Source organism: Magnolia sinica, chromosome 13 (genome assembly GCF_029962835.1).
Source record: "Magnolia sinica isolate HGM2019 chromosome 13, MsV1, whole genome shotgun sequence".
Lineage (NCBI taxonomy): Eukaryota > Viridiplantae > Streptophyta > Magnoliopsida > Magnoliales > Magnoliaceae > Magnolia > Magnolia sinica.
Window position 1 is genome coordinate 28,585,810 of NC_080585.1, and position 6,585 is coordinate 28,592,394.

The 6,585-nt window shown below is 38.8% G+C and overlaps 1 long non-coding RNA gene across 1 annotated transcript; it reads right to left on the minus strand.

Moving 5' to 3' along the window:
* Window positions 1–2,796: 2,796 nt before the first annotated feature.
* On the minus strand, window positions 2,797–3,766 carry LOC131223379 (uncharacterized). The gene is made up of 2 exons (XR_009160408.1): window positions 3,277–3,766; window positions 2,797–3,147 (listed from the first exon to the last, which is right to left on the minus strand). It is a non-coding gene; the product is annotated as an uncharacterized LOC131223379 (long non-coding RNA).
* Window positions 3,767–6,585: the final 2,819 nt, after the last annotated feature.

Below are 6,585 nucleotides of genomic sequence, written 5' to 3' on the forward strand. Positions count from 1 at the left end.
ATCTATACCTTTCATCAAAATTTTCAAATAATTTTAGAGCACAATCCCCAAAATGAGGTACATCCAAATCTCAACAGGATCACACCACGTAAAGCAATGGGGATTGAAGAAACTACCATTGAAACTTTCCTAGAGCCAACCGTGAGGCTCGTTTTCCATCTGACTAGTTCATGCAACCAACTGCAGTTAAGAACTGCCAAACCGTGAATTGGCAGGTGAATTGTAACAGAAGGGAGAACCAATGAAGAACAAACTTTATCAATTCCATTGACTTAAGACACACCCAAGATCGAATGTCAGTACCAAGCAACATGCCTCTTGTGTTTGTTTATAAACTATTACAATAACCCCAAATTCATGTGCTTGTGATCATGCAGATGCTAGATGATTAAAAAAAAATCATATCATACATTAATTAAAAAAATCAATAACATGGAAGGGCATGTTTGTTTTGAGAAAAAACCATGGAAAAGAACAGATGTGACAATTTACTCTGTTTGAGAAACAAGGGAAAAGGAAAAAAGAAAAGAATGAGAATCAATTTCGTCTTCCTAGCTTTTAAAAACAAGTAAAACTAACCCCTCTGAAAAATAAATAAATAAATCTAATTTAAATATAGATTCCCTATGTGCTGTCAGGCCAACTATAATAGTTTGTGCAATTGAACTGTCCAAGAGTTCGTACACAACTATGGAGCTTCGACAAGGTTCATTCTATATCACAAAAGAGGAATCATATGATCCCAAGCAAATGATATGTGTAACATCATCACAAAAGAGGAGTTAATAACTAGACTATTCTCAAAATTTTCTGAAATTGTTGCTGCAAAAGGGTTAATTAATTTTCCTATGATTCAGAAAATGGTAGGTTCTGGTAATATACTCCCATTGAATTAGGGGTAAAATATTCATTTTCACTATCTGTTTGAAGGTTACCAATCAGATAAAGCAAGGCATGATTTTAGAAATCTACAAAATCTGCATTTTAAAAAGGAGGAGCCAAGCTAGCATGGCAAGGCCTAGCACATTTTCACATTTTTTTACTGAAATTTCTATCCAAACTGTCCCTAAATCTTCCGGTTTGAAAAACTTTTAGGAAACAAGTCATCTATGGGCTTGGCAAATAAACAGTCTGAATCACAGGACTGATGTCTGAAGATATTGTCCCGCAGATTACAATACACATCCAACTCCAGTGGGAGTAAGAAACAGAACCAGCATCCTTTATATTCTTGCAAGGAACTAGATACCAATATATTTCTATTTCTTTTCAAGTAAAGAACAGAGTTATTATGAGGATTACACATCATTAGAAGAACGAAGTAGTGAAAACAAACAATATGATGTGAATTAGTCTTGTGAAGTTAACATAACTACTTAACATCATGATCATCAGATTAATTAAATTGGAAACTCAAATATAGAAAGGACTACTAAAGGCACTTGTAACCAATCAAAGAAGCAGAAACACATACCAAATGCAATACTTTTACTTCAAGAAAAAAACCAAATGCCTAAGAGACTTTGTTTTCATAGAAGTTACTCGAAGTATATCTAAAACCCATCATAGGCATTGCATCAAAGTAATCAAATTAGAAATATATTTTAACTTAATTATCAGCACTTAAATATATATCGTGCTTCCGCAAAATGCTGAGAACGTCTAGAAATAAGAGAAACACTAAATTCCTGCCCAAAGATCGATAACCTAAACTGCCATCATTAAAATTTTAAAAAAAGATAATAACAAAAATAAAAATAAAAAACAGTAACGCTTAAGATGTTGAAAGTGCAATATCTTGCATAGTTTAAACAAAATCAAAACAGCAGGATCATGTAACCACATTATAATTTTAATTCCAGGCTTGCCAATAGCATATTACATGGCACAAGAAGACTAGTGATAAATAGGAGTATTTAATCAAATGTTTCCAAGAAAACATCTTGTATGAAGAAAGAAAATAAATAGTCAAATTTTATTTTATTTTTTAAAAAAAAAAACAACCAAGCAAATTGGTGATTGCATGAGTAGAAACCCTACTAGCCTAAGTTTAATCACTCAAATAGATTGAATAGTAGGCTCCACCTTTAAACTAGATAAGGGGAAAAAACTACATGGCTGAGCCTCCGGATGCCCCAAAATCAGTAGAAGATTCATGGCTCTTGGTATATTTAGTTTGATGACTCCAAACATTACATGTTGTTTCACAATTAGCTTCAGGAAACCTCGTTACAAAACAGATAAATTAGTTAGATTGTGAAGCCCTTCTTATTATATATGCAAGCAACAACCAGGAAGCCAAATGAGTTTATTAGCAGTCTTCTTTCCCACTCTAGGTAACATCCATTTGCATCCCCGACAGTTCAAACTGTGCCCGTTCAAGTTCACGAGAAACATTCCACTACTAAATAGCTAAAATCATCTGATTAGGGAGATTTTGGACTGGGTCATCTAATCTATGGCATGACAAACAGTTTTAACCACTAAAACATTCCTTGTTGAGCCATTTCATCAAACAGTTAGCATACATGAAATACAGGAGGTATTCCACAATGGGGTTTTTAGTTTTTATGGCCGTAATGGACTTCATGGCCATAAAGCAACAATATTTTAATATTAATCAGAGATTATGCCTCCCATGTGGTACCCTGCAATGTCATGTGTGAGTTTGTGCTCACCGGCAGGTCATCCAAATTGCCTACAATAAATCCAAAGCATATTACTGAGGTACCTCTAGCCACAATTGAACTCACACCAAACACACTTCTCACATATCAAACAACAACAAACACCAAGAAATACAAAACCACCACATTCTAAAAGATCAATCTCCATAACACAATTCGATACAAATTACAACATCAGCATTTCTCCAATCATACAAAATTAGCACCAGTTCCTCACTTCTCTATCTAACTAAGAAGAAGGAAAAAGCAACAACAACAATATACAAAAGGGGGCAAAGGGGGAAAAAAGGAAGGTAGGAAGAAAGAACCTGATCAAAACCATCGAGTGAGCTTCACATGAAGAAATTGAAGGATGCGACAATAACTAGCGGTTGGGGTTGGAGTAGTTGGAATTGTCAGTGAGTCCCGAGTTAGACTCGTCATGGAACCATCCGACCAATCTTTGAGCATCAAGAATGAACTGCGAAAGCACTAAAAAATGAAGTCAAATGGGAATTTAGGAGAAGTCGGTGAGATTTCATAGAGAGAGAGAGAGAGAGAGAGAGAGAGGTGGAGAAAAGACCAAATGGCCTTGCTGCGCAAAACCCACCCCAAAACCCTAGTCTTCTGCAATGGGATCATGAAACCATGGGAAGATCCTATCGCTCCCTTGCAAGGATCAAAACTCACTTCAAAAAAATATCTTAAAAACCTCTTCCAGTCCCACCCCATAGAATCTTTGCTCGTCCTTCTCGAGAATCTTCAAAACCCCTTTGAAAAAACTCACCTCACATGATAAAATTAGGCCCCTGCACGTCTGGAAATCGAACTCCTCTTCCGCTTTCTTCAGCACGTTTGAAATTAGCACTTCAATGCCAATCATATCTATAACTCCAAACGCCTAAAAAATCCAAAAATGGGACCTCTTACAAAATGCAATTTCTACAAGAAACCCTCCACCAAATGCTTCGACCTCAACTAGATTTGCTCCAAGCCATATTTAAAACCCTAAAAATTAGTGAAGGGGTAAAGGCTAAAGGAAATCCAAACTAGATCTGCTCCAAGCTGTAGAGAGAGAGAGGGAGGGAAAGGGAATAGGGGAAGAGAGAGAGAGAGAGAGAGAGTGGGGGCGGAGGGCGCTAGGAGTGAGAGAGAGAGAGAGTGGGGGCGGAGGGCGCTAGGAGTGAAAGAGAGAGAGAGGGGATGGGGGTGGAGGGTGCTGGAAGAGAGAGAATATAAGAAATGAGGGCCCTATTCTTTTAGGGTGTGTTTGGATTCACGGTTTCGAGTGTATAGTATCGTATTAGTGGGGTTGATGGGACATGTCCCTTATTTGGAAACGAACGACAGGCGATGCATTCAACGCGCGCGAATACGCCCGAGAACCACTTTGCATCATCGATGAGATTGTACCGCGCAACCGGACGGACGTTCAATCAGACGTAAACGGAAGAAAGCATTTCTTCTTTCATTGTATTGCTGGTAATTCCCAGTATGGCCGTCTTTTGACAAATCCACACCGTCCATCATCTGCCTCTCGAGATTTAAACCATAAATGGTGAGCTTTGATCATCCGATGATGTAGCCCACTGAGACAATCAAGCTGAAACAACAGTCGAACGATCTTCTTTTGATCATTGTAGCGATCATGAGGAAGTACATGGCCATGAAAGGTCAACATATTTTTGATGGGTTTTTCTCCCTCTACCTAATGAACAGTTCAGATCCACCTTTCACTGTATGATGGTGGCCCACAACGAAAAGATGGAACCTCTGTTTTGCAACAGAGTCGACGTACGTCGACTCTGTGAAGTTTGCTGGCCCACTTATTGAAGCTTCTTGAAAAATTCACTCCGTCCATTGGATTTAGGACGAAAAACCATCCGAAAGGGAATGCTTTTGGAGTGAAATCAGCGTGGCCCATGAGGGTGTTTACTCCGCCGTCCATTTCATGTTTAACGGTTGAGATTCTATAATACTTTGCATAGAAACAAAAGGACACCTAGGCAAGGGCAATGCCCACCCTCTGAAGAAAATGAACGGCTCAGATCATTCAATGGAACAGTGATGGGCCCCACTACACGCACGTATATACATCGTGTGGCTCTTATCCGATCATTTGCAAACATTGATCTGACATGAAATTGTATACATGCTAGAGTAATACATCCTATCCAAACATTGGTTAGTGGCATGTCTCTGCTGGATGTATTCTGAATATCGGCCAACGTATACATGAACAGTACCGGATACAATACAATACAACCAAAACGTGAATCCAAACACGCCCTTAAGGCCTGTTTGGTTTTAAAAATTACGTGTAAATAAACCATAATTACTTTTATATTGTGTTTGAAAAGGGGGGAAATACTTCTCTTAAATGTGTCTCGAAAATTACCCATACGTGCATGAAAATCGGACAAAAATACATGGTGGTAATATCTGTGGGTTCCACAATCATATATATGTTTGATCCACGCCATCCAAATGTTTTACCATCTCATTTAAGGGCATTGACCAAAAACTAAGGCAGATTGTAAGCTTAATTGGACCACACCAGAGGAAGCAAGGGGATAATAACTTGCACCATTCAAAACCGAAACCTTCCTAAGGTTCATAGGGTTGTGGGGCTGTCATCCAACTTGTCCATAACGTCACATATACATGGATGAAGGATAAACATAAATATCAGCATGGTCCAAAATTTTCATGGCCCACGATAAGTTTTCAATGGTAATCGTTCAATTCCCTTTGTTTCCTCTGTGTGGTCAACTTTAGCTTCACACTTACCTCACTCCAGGGTCATTCTATAAAATGAAAAAGTAAAATAGATGTACGGCATGGATTAGAGATATACATATCAGTTGGCCCCACAATTTTTAATGCATTCATTGTAACCTTTTTCTTGTCTTGGAGCTACACCTTCCAAACATAAATAGTTGTCACTTCCAGATAAAGTAGATGACGGCAAGTGACGCTTCAAGGGAAAGAAGAAGAAGGGAATTACCATGTAAATAATAAATGTCAATTTCCCGTTTATTTACATTGTAATCCAAAAACCAAACAGGCCCTTAGTTTTTTTTGGACCCTTAGCTAGAGGCTGCTTTTAATTAGCGTGGCAGAGAGTTCCCCTAACACCACACTTTGGATGGCTCTCATTTCCTTCTGTCGTCAGCAGCCACACGAAGCCCAATCATCGGCAAAAAAAAGAGCCGGTAATGGCTCACTTTCTTGTAGTGAAAGAGTAGAAATAAAAAGAAAACACAGATAACTTATGGTCCAAAGAAGAGTAAAGAGAGGTTACAAATTCATGGGAGAAAGAAAGAATACGCCAGCAGGAGTTTGAATTGCAGTGGTGAATCGCGTCAATGATTATGGTGAGTCCAGCAGATCAGAAGGGTGCAAAAACACATTTGAATGGATGGCTAGAAATGCATTCTTTATTGGGTATAGTCCTGCAGCCCATGCCATGCCCATGCGTCGCATGGTGCACTTGGCCTGGGCCACATTCCACGGTGCAGCCCAAGTCCATCACATGGTAAGGACATGAGCCCAAGCCCAAACTAGCTTAGGAGATAAAGAGAGTAACCAGGAACAAGCGAGTGAGCATCAAGCAGATGGAAATCACCGCATTCGAAATTGCCGTCTTGCACCCAGCATTGTATTTCACCACTGATTTCAAAAATGGCCCTGAAAATTTCATATAGTGCATGTCAGATTGCCATTGGAATTGGGAACGGATTAGGTGCAGCCCTTACCATGGGGCCCACTTTGATGTGTGTATTCTGGCACTTCATCCATTTCACCATATCCTTTTATGCCATGAGCCAAAAAAAAAAAAAAGAAGAAGAAAAAAGAAACATAACCAAATCTCAGGTGGACTGTTAAGAAACAGTGTTGATTGACCATTAAAACCTTC